The sequence below is a fragment of the Hylobates moloch genome, unplaced genomic scaffold (genome assembly GCF_009828535.3).
Source record: "Hylobates moloch isolate HMO894 unplaced genomic scaffold, HMol_V3 SCAFFOLD_6, whole genome shotgun sequence".
Classification (NCBI taxonomy): Eukaryota; Metazoa; Chordata; class Mammalia; order Primates; family Hylobatidae; genus Hylobates; species Hylobates moloch.
In genome coordinates this window covers 37,374,340-37,391,698 of record NW_026652281.1, presented here as the reverse complement: position 1 = coordinate 37,391,698, position 17,359 = coordinate 37,374,340, and the positions used below count along the sequence as shown (strand labels likewise).

Genomic DNA, 17,359 nt, shown 5'->3' with positions numbered 1-17,359 from the left:
AGAGCCTAATGGGAATTTTAGAATTGAAAAGTACATTATATGAAATTTAAAATGAATAAGCTTAATAATGGATTAAAGGCTGCAAAAGAAATTTGAAAACAAATCAATAGAAATTATCCAATCTGAAGAACAGAGAGAAAAGCAACTGGTAAAAAGGAACAGTCTTAACAACTTGTGGGAAAATATCAAGAAGGCTATCATAAATGGAATATATGTCTCAGAGGGAGTGGAGAGTGATAAATGGTCAGAAAAAAATATTTACAGATATAACAGGAAAACGTTTTCCAAAGTTGATAAAGAACATTACAGATTCAAGAGGCTTATTGAACAGCAAACCTGGTAAATGCAAAGAGAACCAAAGGTAGGTATATCCTCAAAAGCCGGAAACCAAATATAAAGAGAAAATCTTAAAAGGAACCATGAAACAAAGATATGATATACAGACAGTCCTATACTTACGATTTTTTTACTTTATGATGGGTTTATCAGGGCAAAATCCCATAGCAAACTGATGATTTCTACTAAATGCATATCATGTTTGCACTATTGTAAAATCAAAAAATCACAAGTCAAACCACTTGTAAATTGAGGACCGTTGGCTGTGTTGCCAGCATTAAATGCATTTTCCACTTGTGATATTTTCGATATACAGTGAGTTTATTGGGACCCTATTAGAAGTCAAGGAGCATCTGCATATAGGGAAACAGTGAATATGAATGATGACTAATGTCCCATTTGAAAAAAAAATGGAGACCAGAAGACAATGGAACAACACCTTCAAAGTTCCAGAGAAAAAATAAAATAAAAACCTGTCTTCCCAGAATTGGATATCTTGTTAAAATATGTCTCAAGATGAGACTAAAATAGACATTTTAAAATAAATGAAAACTGAATCTATTGTCAGCACACATAAACCACAAGTAATGCAAAACCAACTTTTTAATTTGAAGGAAAATAACACTAAATAGAAGTTCAGATTTATGGAAATCAACGAAGAGCATGGGAAATAGAATATAGGTAATATGAGAGACACATTTTTATTCTGCCCTTACTATCTTTTAAGTCAATTGATCACTTAAAGCAAAATCAACTCCCTGAAGTAAAATACAGGATAGTAATAGTCCAAAAGATAGGAAAGCAAGAAGAGGTGGTTAAGTGGAATTACTATTTTGAGATGTTTATATTTGACAGTGTAAACTGAGAAAAATAAGATAAGATAGATACTATAATCCTGAAGACAACTAACAAAATAATAAGATATCCCTTAAAGACCAAGAGAATTGATAAAGTAGAAGATTAAAAAATAATAAAATAATCCAAATGATAGCAGGAAAGTAGAACAAATGAAACAATTTTTTAAAATAAGGATGACTTAAACCTAACTATATCACAAATAATATTAAATATAAATGAACTAAATACTCCAATTCAAAGGCAGAAATTGATATATTGAAAGAAGTTTCAAGATTATCTATAGGAGATGCACTTTAAATATAAAGACAAATAGAATGAAAATAAAAGGATATAAAAAGAAATATTCAAATTCTAAATATAAGAAAGTTGTTTTTTATATTTAGCTTATGATAAAATAGTTCATGCTATTTTTAGTATGATGTAAAACAAACTTCAATTAAAAATGCATTGCCAGAAATGAAGGGGCATTTCATAATGATTTAACTAGTTTAATACATCGGGTAGTCATAATTCTAAATGTATGTGCAACTAGTAACAGATAAGGCAAAAATTGAAGGAGAAGAGAAAAATAGATTCACAAAGCTAGAGATTTTAACACGCCTCTCTCAAAAATTGTTAGAACAAGTGAACAAAAAATAAAGAATATATATGATTTGAGTATTAACAATCACCTTGACTTAATTGACACAGAACATCAGATTAAATAACTGCAAAATATAATCCTTTTTGAGAACACATAAGTAGTTTTTCAAAATAGATCGTATATTGAAACATAATATACATCTCTAAAAATTTCAAACTTTATAGTATGTATTTTTTTTCTTATTTTACTTTAAGTTCTGGGATTCATGTGCAGAACATGCAGGTTTGTTACATAGGTATACATGTACCATGGTGGTTTGCTGTATTTATCAATCTGTCATCTATGTTTTAAGCCCCGCGTGCATTAGGTATTTTCCTAATGCTCTCCCTCCCCTTCCCCCAACCCCCCAACAGGCCATGGTGAGTGATGTTCCCCTCCCTGTGTCTTTGTGTTCTCATCGTTCAACTCCCACTTATGAGTGAGAACATGCGGTGTTTGGTTTTCTGTTCCTATGTTAGTTTGCTGAAAATGATAGCTTCCAGTTTCATCCGTGTCCTGGCAAAGGACATGAACTCATCCTTTTTTATGACTGTATTGTATTCTGTGGTATATATATATTTATATATATGCCACATTTTCTTTATCCAGTCTATCATTGATGGGCATTTGGGTTGGTTCCAAGTCTTTGCTATTGTAAATAGTACTGCAGTAAACATACATGTGTATGTCTTTATAGCAGAATGATTTACAATCCTTTGGGTATAATACCCACTAGTGGGATTGCTGGGTCAAATGGTATTTCTGGTTCTAGATCCTTGAGGAATTGCCACACTGTCTTCCACAATGGTTGAACTAATTTACACTCTCACCAACAGTGTAAAAGCATTCCTGTTTCTCCATAGCCTCGCTAGCATCTGTCTTTTTTATAATTGCCATTTTCCTGACTTTTTAATAATCACCATTTTAACTGGCACGAGATGGTATCTCATTGTGGTTTTGATTTGCATTTCTGTAATGACCGGTGATGATGAGCTTTTTTCCCTATGTTTCTTGGCCACATAAATGTCTTCTTTTGAGAAGTGTCTATTCATATCCTTCGCCCCCTTTTTGATGGGGGTTTTTTTTTTCTTGTAAATTCGTTTAAGTTCCTTGTAGATTCTGTATATTAGACCTTTGTCAGATGGACAAATTGCAAAAATTTTCTCCCATTCAGATTGCCTGTTCACTCTGATGAGTGAACCATGGGATAAAGCCATGGGATAAAGAAAATAATTAAAGGAGATCTGGTAAATATTTTCAACTAAATAATAATGCAATTACAACATATCAAAATTTGTGGGATACAGCTAAAATAGTGTTTAAAGGAAAATTTTAGCATCGAGTGTTTTTTAAAAAGGTTTACAATTAATGACCTACATTTCTACATTAAGAAGCTAAATAGGCCGGGCGCGGTGGCTCAAGCCTGTAATCCCAGCACTTTGGGAGGCCGAGGCGGGCGGATCACTAGGTCAGGAGATCGAGACCATCCTGGCTAACAGGGTGAAACCCCCTCTCTACTAAAAATACAAAAAATTAGCCGAGCGTGTTGGCGGGCGCCTGTAGTCCCAACACAGTGAAACCCCGTCTCTACTAAAAATACAAAAAAATTAGCCGGGCGTGTTGGCGGGCGCCTGTAGTCCCAGCTACTCGGGAGGCTGAGGCAGGAGAATGGCGTGAACCCTGGAGGCGGAGCTTGCAGTGAGCCAAGATCGCGCCACTGCACTCCAGCCTGGGGGACAGAGAAAGACTCCGTCTCAAAAAAAAAAAAAAAAAGAAGCTAAATAAATATAAAAGAAGAGAGATGCAATTCAATTTCAAGGGAGGTAGAAAAGAGGAAATAAAGATAATGTAGAAGTCAATAAAATTGAAAGCAAATAATGGGAAAAATTTAAAATGCTAAAGGTTGGCCCTTTGACATGATTAATTAAATTTACAAACCCCTAGCAAGACTGTTGAAGAAAACAAGCAAAAAAACGAAGTCCAATATTAGGGATAAAAGGGAATATCTCTATAAACCTTATAGATATTGAAAAGATATTATGAACAAATAACAATTCTGGGCTAATACATTCAACAAATTAAATTAAATGGAAAATTTTCAACCTTCCAAAAGTGACATAAGAAATAAAAATAGAAATAACCTTATATCTGTTAAGTAAATACATTTTCTATTAAAAGTCTTCCTCAAAAGAAGACTCCAGAGCCCAGATATTTTTACTGGTGAATTCTACAAAAGCCTTAAGAAGTAAATAATGCCAATATTACACAATCTTTTGCAGAAAGTTAAAAAAAAATTCCACCTTTTTATGAGGACAGCATAACACTAATACCACATTATTTTATAAATATTTAAGAGAAAATGAAATTATAGATTTGTCCCTCATGGTTTTATTTTTGCATAGGTGTAAAAGTCCTTTTATAATTATTAGCAAATAGAACTCAGAAGTATAAATAATACATCATCAGCAAGTGGGGATTATCCCAAGAATGCAAGGTGAGTTTAACATTAGCTACTTGATTAGTGGAAGTAGCCACATTTAGATATTAATGAGAAAAAATCATACAGTCATCTCAATAAAGGTAGATTAAGTATTTGACAACATTCACTGTCCATTCATAATTCAAAAAGAAAAATAAACCTCTCAGCAAAGTAAGAAAGAAAGGGAACTTTCTTAATTTGACAAACCACATCTGTGAAAAAACTACAGCTAATGTAATTTTTAGTGATGAAAAACTGAATGCTTTCACCTTAAGATCAGGAATAAGGCAAGAATATCTGCTCCCACTACTTCAATAGAATATTGTATTTGAGGTCCAAGCTAGTGAAATTGGAAGAGAAAAAGGTAAAGTTTGAAGTAAAACTATTTATTCAAATAAAACATAATTTTTTTTGGTAGAAATCCTCAGAATTCTAATCCGCCCCCACAAAAAAACGAACAAATAAAAAGTTCTAGTAGACTAGTAAGTTAATTTGGCAAGGTTGTAAGATAAATGTCACCATAAAAAAATAAGTTGTATTTATATATATTAGAAGCAAACACCCATAAAAGAAAATTCTACAATATTATTATAATTACATCAAGAAATAAAAAACAATGAACTGTAACTTTAACAAAAGACATAAATGACTTTTACTAGGAAAACTTCAAAATATTGCTGAGAAATAAAAGGAAACCTAAATGGAGTGATACACACTGTAAATGGATTGGAGGACTCAACATTAAGATGTCAGTTCTCTCCAAATTGATCTATAGATTCAATACAATCCTAATTAAAATCCTAGCAGGATCTTTGTTTTTCTGTTTTTTGTTGTTGTTGTTTGGTTGTTTTTTTGTTGTTGTTTGGTAAACATCAATAAATTGATTCTAAATGTTACAAGGAAAAGTAGAATAACCAGAATACCCCAAATTACAATTAATTATAAGTAATCTAGAGATGATTTAAAGTATAAGGGGGAATGTCCATAGATTATATGCAAATACTGTACCATTTTATATAAGGGACTTTAGTATCCATGGAGTTTGGTGTCAACAGTGGATCTGGGAACACCAATCATCTATAGATAACTGTACTGTAAAACTACAGAAATCAGAGTAGTGAGGCATTGGCATAACAATAGAGAGAATAGAGTCCAGGCACAGATCCATAGATCAATAGTTAGTTGATTTTTGGCAAAAGTACTGAAGCAGTGCAATGGGGAAAGAAAATCTTTTCAATTAAAGATGCTGGAACAACTACATAAATACATGGAAAAAAATATACCTTGATATATGCCTTATACCACAAACAAAAAATAATTCAAGATATGTCATATACATAAACATAAAAGTTAAAACTAGAAAACTACTAGAAGAAAACTAGGATAATATCTTTATGACTTGAGGATGAGCAATGATTTCTTAGAACACAAAAAAGCACTCACTATAAAAGAACTGATAAATTGGATCTCAAAATTAAAAGATTATGATTATCAAAAGACACCATTAAGAACAATAACAAAGCAAACTATTGACTGGGAGAATACACATATATAACAAATAATCTTGTGTCTGGAATTTTTAAAAAACTCATAAAAATAATAAAAAAGTCATATTTTTTAAATGGTCAGAAGACCAAAATGCTTCACAAAAGAAGATGAATGAATTACATATAAGTCCCTGCAAAAGTACTCAACATCATTATTCGTGGAAATGTAAATTAAATCACAATATGACACTACCTCATACCCACTAAAATAGCAAAAACTAAAATAATTGACATTTCCAAATGTTGATGAAGATGTGGAGCAATTAGAACTCTCATACCCTGCTTGTGGGAATGAAAATGGTACAACCACATTGAAAAACTATTTGACAGTTTTTACAGAAGTTAAACATTGAGGCTTGAGTAAGATCATTTGTGTATAACACCTGCCATTCTATTCTTTTGCCTTTGTTTCTCCCTATCCATCTTGAAGATCCACTTAAATTCGCCCTCCTACAAGAGGACTCCCCAGTTTTCTCCCTCCTTTTTAGTCACCAATAGTAGGGGATTACATATCTCTGTTTGCCAAGGATAGTCCTGATTTATATATATGGTTTTGACATAATGGATTAATCCTACTCAAAAACATTCAGGCTTGACAATAAATTATAAATTTGTGCTACCCAAAGTTCCATAGTTTTGATCTTAGTATTTAGCCTACTTTGAAAAATATATATTTATTTATAAGTTTTTTCTTATTTTCATATTATGTTTTAAGTTCATTAGGGGCCAGAATCATCCTTATACTCCCATAAAGTGCCTAGCACAGTGCCTAATAAATTTTCACTTGATGAAATCCAACTCCATTTTAAAAATGACAGTGATTTCTGCTGCTTTTAAATATACGACTAAATATTGCTCACACCCACACAATTTAAGCATCCTTTTCTTAGAATTCTTAACCTCAGTCTTAAGGACAGTGCTCGCTGCAATGAAATAACTTTTCTAGTACTTCAAAATTAATTACATTTTATTCTTGATTCTATTTGAGAATGCAAGCATAAAGACGTAGGGTGAGATTTCTGTGAGCTGCTGGTCTAGTGCATTTGGGTGGTATGCCTGACTTCAGGGATTACAACATTGGTGCTTTTACTTCCTAATTAAAAAGATTTCCCATAGACAGCAGGAAAAATGGCAGGCCCATTAGAAAATTACAACTAAATTGTGGAAAAACTTAGAAGAAAGAATATTCATTAAATTTTGGTTTGAAGTAGTTAAAAACCGAAATGTCCATCAAAGTCATACTGAACAAGTAAAATGTGGTATATTCGTTGAGTGGCAGCAATTAAGAGGACTTATTAAGAACTATGTTAATCAACAATAATAGATCTCAAGAACATCAGGTTCAGTGAAAAAATGCAAATTGAGGACTGAGATATATGGTATAGTAACACATCTATAAAATCTAAATAGTATATAAAAACAATGGTATATATTGCTTATTAATATTAAGCGTAATTGAAGATATGGAGATGGAATTGTGTAGATACACATTAAATATAGTAGATGATATGGAATAGAAGCAAATAGGACTGGGAATGGAGGATAAAGGTTAGAAAAAGAACAATAGCTGTCTTCATTCATGTATTATAACATTAAATGGTTGATCAAAAATTCAGTTCTGTGTCAGCGCGGCATGCATGTGCACACACCCACTCACAGAGAAAAAGGAAAATAAACTTTTCGCAAGATGTTTGATTAGTTGGTACTAATCGCTAACAATATGATGCATAAAATATTTTGAAGCAAACAAAGAGGACTGATAAGAGTTAAGACCCTTTATTCTGTAGTTTTATTGTTATTAATGTATTTTGTGATTGAGAACCAATACTTAAGCTATCTGATAATTTGAGGCTGTTTTTGCTTTACCTTGTCGTAGCTAAAATTCAGCATTTGGGTTCCAGAGCTTCTTAAGCTTTTACTTTATCTTAGGGCAGAAGTTTTATTAAATGTCTGAAATAAGAGGAGCCATATTTAAGCCAATGCTTATGGAGATCCAAGCCCTAGGGCCGAAGTCACAACTGGATGCTGTTAGGCAACAACTGAAGGAAATTGTTTACCAGGCAAGCAAGGTTTTGAGAAACTGGAGCCACAAAGTAGAGAATATAATAATTCATAGTTTGAGTTGATCAGAGTTGAAGAGTTAATAGTTAATTGCCAATGTAAGGTCTTGAAGAAGGGTGTATAGGTCAGGAATGATAGCTGTAAGACAGTGGCTGTAGAATAAGCTGACATGAGGCTGAAACAACAAATGAGGACTCTATCTGGGAGACAGACAGAAGAGTTGATGTAAGGCACCAAGTAGGAGGACATGAGAAGACTGAAGTGAGGTGCTTACCCTTGCTCTCTGCAGGATTCAGCAAGTAAATGAACCTGATAAGAAAGAATGCAGTTGTGGACAGACTGATGCCAAAACCTTGGGCTTGGACTTTTCTTAACATCTGGAGTTCAGTATCATTAGTATTATTCCTTGACATGTTATATTTGAGATTTATTTTAGGAGTGTAATATTTAACTGACTTGGGAAACCTCCAGGTCTAACGGCAACTTCTAAATTCTAAAGGTTAGCCATTCTTCACGTTGTAGACTGAAAATGTCAAATCACTAACTAAATCAACTAAGTAGCTTTCCTCCTGTTCTTTGTTGATTTTAAGGTTCAGATTTTTTTCCCTCTTGGTGACCAAAGAACATCTTGAAGCATTCTAGTGTTGAAGAGCATTGATGAGTTGCAGGCTGACAGAGACAGAGACTGAAACAATGAAAAGCTGTCCCAAGAATGGGCCAAGATGTATGCTGATATTAAATGCTTACAGATTTCGACGTTTCTTAGGTTTCTGCTGTTTAATATGACACACTTTCACCCCTAAGAAGAATCAATTTTGAGGTTATAACCAGTCTTCTTTAATAATTCATATAACCTAAAAGTCAATAAAAAGAAGAGCTTATTAAATAATAGCAAGTCAATCATGTAAGAGTAATGTGATGGTATATAGAGTTGCACACATTATATTTTCAACCTATGCTTGACACTTCTTTTAAATCACAGCTTTGCTTTTAAACCTTTTTCCTAATTAGCATTAAGAGGATCTTTCCAGTAAGCACATAGATTGAAAACAAAAACTTTAACAATCAAATGCAAAAACAAAAGAATAAAATTAAACCTATTGAAATGTTAAAAAATGATTAATATTTTGACATAACTATACTTTATAACCAAGCAACTTCAACATTAGGAAAAGATAACAAGATTTTTTGATTTCATCTCAAGACACCTCCCATTAAAAAAAAAAAAGTGAAACTCTTTAATAGCTTACGTGACCTATAACCTCAGCAAAGGCACTTTTACATGGCCATGAAGCATATCATTGCAGAGATCCAGCTGGAGTGGAGAAATGTAGTAGTCAGCAGTACTTCTAGACTTCTATGTGATAAGAGATTCCATATCTGAATTTCCCTTGCATTTGCAAAGAGCACATTATAGACTTGATGGCAAGGGAAGTCAAACTTTAATGCTTCCCTCAAATAATCACAAACATTCCACTATGTACTCTCCTAGAAGAGACAATTTCTGATTTATACCCTCCCTTAATAGGAGAATGCCCTTGATGCTAAATTGTCTGAACGTTGTACAATCTCGTTTTCATTCCCAAAAATATTAATATGAACCCAGACTTCCTAATTCCATTTTGAATCAGATTTGATCTGTACTTGGCCCTTTGAATCCATTTGGGTATCTGTCTCTCACTAGTGGGTGAATAGTTATGTCAACACTCCTGCATTGGTTTTTGGAGGAAAAAATAAAATTAAACCAATTTATCTTTTTTTAAAGCAAGAAAGAAGACAGGAAGAAAAAAATGGTGAGATTATGGGAGAAAAAGAAAGGAAATAGTTATTCCATATGAATTAGGCATGAGGAGCATGTTAAGGTCAACTGACAGATGAAGAGCCCCTTTCTATACTATGTAGTCCTAAATGTGGTAGCCACGGGCTTTATACTTGAAACATATTCAGGAAAATAAATATTATATCTGGAGCTTCCCCCCCCATCCATAAGTTTGGCATGCAGTGCCAGGTATCAACATCAGGTGTTCTTAATAGCTTTACAGAACAATGTGTGGGGATATAATATATATTTTGCATACGTATGTACACATTTTATAGTTCATACATAGTATTGCAGTTGTAATGTACAAATACTGCATATGATTTTACAAACACATTAAAGGTTTGACAACTCTCTCTTTTTGTGTAATGAAAAATATGGTGGTCTGTGTTTTTAACTTTTTGCCTTTAAAATTTTTTTAAATAAACAACCATATTAGACAAAACTAGAGCTCAAAAATAATTTTTCTAGAATTCCTGTTAAAGAAAACTAATGTAAAAGAAAGTAGTAGAAATCAGGCTCAAAGTATTAGTTTTATTTCTCATCAAATTCATGGCAGAAAAAATTATAACTGGAATAATTTCTATAATTCCTTGGTCTTTTTGCCAAAGAATATGTTATAAATGGATAGACATGAGCAGTAAAGCTTTATTTTTTTCAGTTGAATGACTGAAAGTCCTTGCTTCTTTTGAATCTCAGGCAATTTTGTGGTAGTTCTCTCTTTATTCCATTTTGAAATGAAGATGTTCACTGTACAAGATGTTCTTTCTGTATTAAAAATCAACTGTTAATATGCTTTATGTCAAAATAGTTTTTATTTTTATATGAACTTGCTGAAAATGTGATTGCTTTCTAAAATTACATTTACACACTTAAGTCAACTATTTAATTTCAATTAATAATATAGGTTATGTTTTTGAGAAACTATTGAATTGTTATTTCCACGTAAGTTTAGGCTGTTTTCTTCTTTTAGCTTTTTCTTTCTTGCCTTTAAAAATTTATTTCTAGTATACTTGTGTCCTGAAGTTGATCAGCCAAAAATGTATTTGTTAATTGTTTCTTAAAAAGCTTTGCTAAGACAATGACTGATATATAGAAATTATTGATAGGTTTATTGAATGTGATGAGGAAATTAAGAAATGGATGCCATTTAATATTCTTTTATGTGAATTTTTGAGTAATATTAATTTTTCAATTTTATTTTCCATAAGACTGAAAATTAGATTTTTAGTTTTCTTCTGTTTGAAAATATTTCTCTTATATTTTTTCTTTTTTTAAAAATTTCACCAATTACTGTTCAGTGAACATAGGATGGGTTGAATGCTATAAGCTACATTTTGGTAATGTGGTTTTTAATATTTTTAAACAATATGGTCCTTTTGGAAAGTTTTTTTTATTGTATTTTCATTGAACTATAATTTCTGTACAGTAAATTTCACCTATTTTATTGCAATTTTACTTATTTTTACAATTGTATATAGTTGTGTAAACACCGTAACAGTCAATATATAAAATAGTTCTATCATGTGAAAAAAATTCCCGTATACTACTTTGTAGTCAATCCCTCTCCAACCCGTGAGAATATTATAAATGAGATTCAACCAAGTTGTTTTATGTACCCTCATTAATTCCTTTTTTATTTATAGGTAGAATTTCACCATATGGATGTATCACAAATTGTTAATCCACTTCACAATTGAGGGATATTGAAACTGTTTCTAGCTTCTAGTGATTACTCATAAAGCTGCTGTGAAAATTCGGGTTCAAGTTTGTGAGTGAACATTGTTTTGATCTTACTTGAGTAAATACCTAGAAGTGACATACATAGGTCATATGATATGCTTAACTTTATAAAACATTGTCGAGCTGTTTTCCAAAGTGGCTGTACCATTTTGTATTCCTACCAGTGATGTGTGAGAATTTCAGTTGCTTTGCAGCTTTGCATCCTTGCCAGCCTTTTTTTTTTTTTAGGTCGTTCAAATAGTGTTGTCGAAGTCACAATAAAAATATAAAGACAAATCTCTAAATTTAATGTTTTATTTGAGAAGAAAGAATTGCAGTTTGGGGCGTACTTTCAGACTAGGTGGTCTTCAGTATGTCAAAAGAACAAAGAAGGGGTTGGAGGTTGTATAAAAAAGAGAAATGTTATATATATACTTTAAGTTTTAGGGTACATGTGCACAATGTGCAGGTTTGTTACGTATGTATACATGTGCCATGTGGGTGTGCTAATTGAGAAAGGTCATTGACACTAGTAAAGTTCCGGGGAACTGATAATCTCTGATTGGTGAGTGACAGCAGTGGGCCAAATTAGTACTAAAGTTGCAGCAGTTACAAAGAAAACTGGTCTCTAGTTACAACAGGCAGTTTCAGCAGCCAGACTTGTAAAGAATTACGTTTTTGGAGCAATGTTATGTGTCCCTAATGTCTTGCCCTGCTGCCTCTAGACTGTTTTAGTTGGGTATGAAAAGGATAATCCAGTCTGTGTAATCAACTTTCACAATGTGTAGTTGCATCTTCATGTGATTTTAGTTTCCATTTCCCTAATGACTAACGATGCTGTGGATCTTTCCATGTTCTTATTTGCCAGCCATACATTTTCTTTGGTGAAGTATATGGTCAAATCATTTTTCATTGGAAATAATTATATATTTTCATAGTGTAAATATGATGTTCTAAAATATGTATACACTGTGGAATGACTAAATCAAGCTAAATAACATATGAATTACCTCATTTTTAATGGTGTAAATACTTAAGAACTACTCAGTAATTTTCAAGTATACAATACATTATTATTAAGTATATTATTAAGCGCTCTTGAATTTGTTCCTCCTGGCTAATTAAACATTTGTATCCTTTGACTAACATCATATCTCCCCAGTGTCTCCACTTCAAGCCTCTGGTGGTTGTAGCTTGTCTGTTAACTGTTGATACTTTAGATACTTTATTTTGCTGTGCAGAAATTCTTTAGTTTAATTAGGTCCCATTTGTCAATTTTTGTTTTTGTTGCAACTTCTTTTGAGGATGTAGGCAAAAATTCTTTGCCAAGGCCAATGTCCAGAAAGGTGGTTCCTTGATTTTCTTCTAGGATTCTTATAGCTTGAGGTCTTACATCTAAATCTTTAATCCATTTTGTGTTAACTTTTGTATATGGTGAAAGGGAGGGTCCAGTTTCATTCTTCTCCATATAGCTAGCCAGCTATCCTAGCACCATTTATTGAATAGGGAGAACTTTGCCCATTGCTTGTTTTTGTAGAATTTGTTGAAGATCCGATGGCTGTAGGTGTGTGGCTTTATTTCTGGGTGCCATATTCTGTTCCATGGGTATATTATGTCTGTTTTTATACCAGTACTATGCTGTTTTGGTTACTGTATCCTTGTAGCATCTTTTGAAGTCCAATAATGTGATGCCTCTGGCTTTGTTCTTTTTTGCTTTGGCTATTCAGGCTCTTTTTTGAATGCATATGAATTTTAGGATTTTTTTTGTAATTCTGTGAAAAATGATGTTAGTAGTTTGATAGGAGTAGTGTTGACTCTATAGATTGCTTTAAGCTGTATGCTTTGCCCATGTTTTAATCGAATTATTTAGTTTCTTACTATTGAGGTGTTTGAGTTCCTTATATATTTTGGATATTAACCCCTTATCAGATGTGTGGTTTAAACATATTGTCTCCCATTCTGGAAGTTGTCTGTTTTATTCTATTGATTGTCTCCTTGGCTGTGCAGAAGCTTTCTAGTTTGATATAATTTCAGTTATCTATTTTTGCTTTTGTTAGCTATGCCTTTGAGGTCATATCTAAAAAATTATTTCCCAGACCAGTGTTATAGAGCTTTCTTCCTATGTTTTCACTGAGTAGTTTTACAGCTTCAGGTATTACATTTGTATTTAATTTATTTTGAGTTGATCTTTGTAAATGGTGTGAGATAAGCGTCTTATTTCATTCTTTTGCTTGTGGATGTCCAGTTTTCCCAGCACTATTTATTAATGAAAATATTCCTTCCCCATTATGTGTTCTTGGCATCTTTGTCAAAAACCAATTGGCCATAAATGTGTGGATTTATTTCAGGGATCTCTATTTGTTCCATTGCTCTATGTGTTTATTTTTATCCCAGTATCATGCCATTTTGACTACTATAGCTTTGTAGTAGATTTTGAAATCAGGTAATGTGATGTTTCTAGCTTTGTTCTTTTTGCTCAAGGTTACTTTGACTATTTGGGGTCTTTCGTGATTCCACAGGAATTTTGGAATTTTCTTTATTTGTGTGAACAATGTTATTGGAATTTTGATAGGGATTATATTGAATCTGTAGATTGCTTTGGGTAATATGGACATTTTAACAATATTCTTTCAATCTATGAACACAAGATATCTTTTCATTTATTTGTGTCTTCTTCAATTTCTTTTAGGAATGTTTAGAGTTTTCAGTATACAGATCTTTCACTTCTTTGTTTAAATTTATTTCTAAGTATTTTATATCTTTATCTATTGTAAATGGAATTATTTTCTTTATTTCTTTTTTGTACAGCTTGTTATCAGTATAGAGAAACCCAGCTGATTTTTTAATGTTGATTTTGTATTCTGCAACTTTACTGAATTCATTTATTATTTCTAACTGTATATTGGTGAAGTCTTCAAGGGTTTTTGTGTATATAATCATATCATCTGAAAATAGCGACAGTTTAACTTACTCCTTTTTGATTCAGATTCCTTTTATTTCTTTGCCTTACCTAATTGCTCTGGCTAGGGTTTCTACTACTGTGTTAAATAGAAGTGGTGAGAGTGAGAATCTATGTCTTGTTCCTGATTTTAGAGGAACAGCTTTCAACTTTTTACCATTGAGTATATTAGCTGTGGAATTGTCATATATGGCCTTTATTGTGTTGAGGTACATTCTTTCTATAGGTAATTTGTTGAGAGTTTTTGTCATGAATAGATGTTAAATTTTGTCAAATGCTTTTTCTGCATCTATTGAGATGATCATATGATTTGTCTTTCATTTTGTTAGTGTGGTATATCACAATTACTGATTTGAATATGTTTACTTTTGCATCCCAAGGATAAATAACACTTGACCATGGTGAATGAGCCTTTCAATGTGCTGTTGAATTCAGTTTGCTAGTATTTTGTTGAGGATTTTTGTATCAGGGATATTTTCTTTTCTTATAGTGGTTTTGTCTGGCTTTGATATCAGGGTAATGGTGGCCTCATAAAATTCGTTTGAAAGTATTCCCTCCTCCTCAGTTTTTGAAAGAGTTTGAGAAGGATTGATATTAGTTTTTTTAATGTTTGGCAAAATTCAGCAGTGAAGCCTTTAGGTCCTGACTTCTTTTTTCTTTTCTTTTCTTTTCTTTTTTTGATGGGAAACTATTACAATTTCAATCTTTTTACTCATTATTGGGCTGTTCAGATTTTCTGTTTCTTCATTATTCAGTCTTGGTAGGTTGTATGTATCTAGGAATTTATTCATTTCTTCTGGGTCATCCAATTTGTTGATGTATATTTGTTCATTCTAGTCTCTTAAGACCCTTTACATTTCTGTACTATCGGTTTTATGTGTTCCGATATTTTGCCTATCTTAATGTGTTATTTTCTTATCAAGTTTTGAGAGTTCTTTTTATATTCTAGATACAAGTCCTTTTAAGATATGTGATTCATAAATATTTTCTCCCACACTTCAAAGAGCAGACATTCTTAAGTGAAGTTCAGTTTATTTCCTTGTTCTTTCATTTATTGTATTTTTGGTTTTGTATCTAAGAAATCATTGCCTAACTAAAGATAACAATCCTTCTTTTCTATGTTTTTTAAGAGAAATTTTACAGTTCTTGGTTTTGCATTTCTATCTGTGATTCATTTTGAGTAATTTTTTAATATAAGGTGTGAGGTATGGATAAATTTTGTTTTTATCTTTTTGCATATGGATATCTAGTCATTCAAGCACTAGGTTTTAGAAGAACTTTTTTTTTGTCACCGAATTGCCTTTTTACCATTGTCAGAAAATAATCCATCATATATGTGTAGGACTATTCTTGGATCCTTTTTTAAAAAAAGTAAATATAAAAATAAAATTACACTAGGAATACACAAAGAATTACTTGAAGAATATGAGTATTTTCTTGTAAAAATTATAAAAATATAGAAATATGTAACAATTAGAGTAAATGCTTATATAGACCTTACTGTGCCAAGCATCACTCTAAATGCTTTAAATAGATTAACACATTTATTCTTTACAATTCATGAGATAGGTACTGTTATTTTTTCCAGTTTACAGATGGGAACACTGAGGTCACAAAGAGGTCATGTAACTTGTATGGGGTCATGTAGCTAGTAATGGTTGGAGCTGCCTTCTTAATCACCTTATTATTTTCCTCACCTCTACCCCAATCCAATGCCTTATCTCAAATATGACAACTGTTCTTTATTTCGTTTGCAACTTTAGCTACCTGTATGAAACACATGCAAAAAACATTTCATTTGTATTCATGTCTATTCTTTCTTCAACACCACTCTCTCAATTATTGTAGTTTTATAGTAAGTCTATAAAGTATGTGAGTCCTATAACTTTGAAGAGAATATGTACTCTGATGCTTTGGTGTAGAGTTTTTTTTTTCTAAATGTCAGTATAATTTAGTTGGTAGGGCTGTTCTGTTGTTCTGTAATCCTTGATGAGAGTTTGTCTGCTTTTGCTATCAAGTGCTGAGACAGTGTATTGAAGTTTCCAAGTGTATTTATGGATTTTTTATTTCTCCTTTTAGTTCTATAAGATTTTCTTTCATGTATTTTGAAACCCTGTTGTTAGGTGCACACATATTTATATTTATTATATGGTTTTGTGTAATTGACTCCTTCATAATTAATGTCCCCCTTTATCCTTTTGCTAAAATTTACTTAGTCTGAAATTAACAAGCTGCTCCTGCTTTCTTATGGTTAGGGTTTGTGTAGTATCTCTTTTACCAGGTTTGCACCAACCTAATGTATCATTTTATTTTTTAACCTATTTATGCCTATATATTTAAAATGAGTTTCTTGTACACAGCATATAGTTTGGTGTTGATTTTTTTAATCCAATCTGCTCTTTAAGTTTTAATTAGCAGTTTATAATGTTTACATTTAATGTAATTATATGATTAGAATAAAAACCACCACATTGTTAGCTGTTTCATTTTTAAATCTATTATTTTGTTTTTGCTCCTTTGCAATCCATTCTTGAATATTTCATTTTAGCTCCATTGTTGAATGATTGTTGATTTTTCTATTAAAGAATTATTTTAGTCATTGCCCTAGGTTACATAATATGCATCTTTAATCAGTCTATATTTAAATAATATTAGACTACCAGACATGTGGTATAAGGACTTAACAACAGTATTTCCCAATTTCTTCCTTCCATCATTTGTGCTGTTGTTGTTGTACATTTTATTTTTACACATGCTAGAAACACAATGCATTTTTAATTTTTTTAAATTTTAATATTTTTGCCTTAGTTATCTTTTAAAGCAATTTAAAATAAGGAAATGAATTTTATATTACCTTCATTTATTCTATTTCTTGAACCCTTTATCTGTGTATATGTCATACCTTATCAAGGTTTTAAAAATAAATGCTAATATTTTTAACTATTTGCATTTACAA

At 31.9% G+C, this 17,359-nt stretch overlaps 1 protein-coding gene across 2 annotated transcripts in view; it reads left to right on the top strand.

Moving 5' to 3' along the window:
- The window catches only part of CAMK4 (calcium/calmodulin dependent protein kinase IV), a 274,921-nt gene that overhangs the window by 101,570 nt on the left and 155,992 nt on the right, over positions 1-17,359 (top strand). The gene's annotated exons all lie outside the window — the stretch shown is intronic.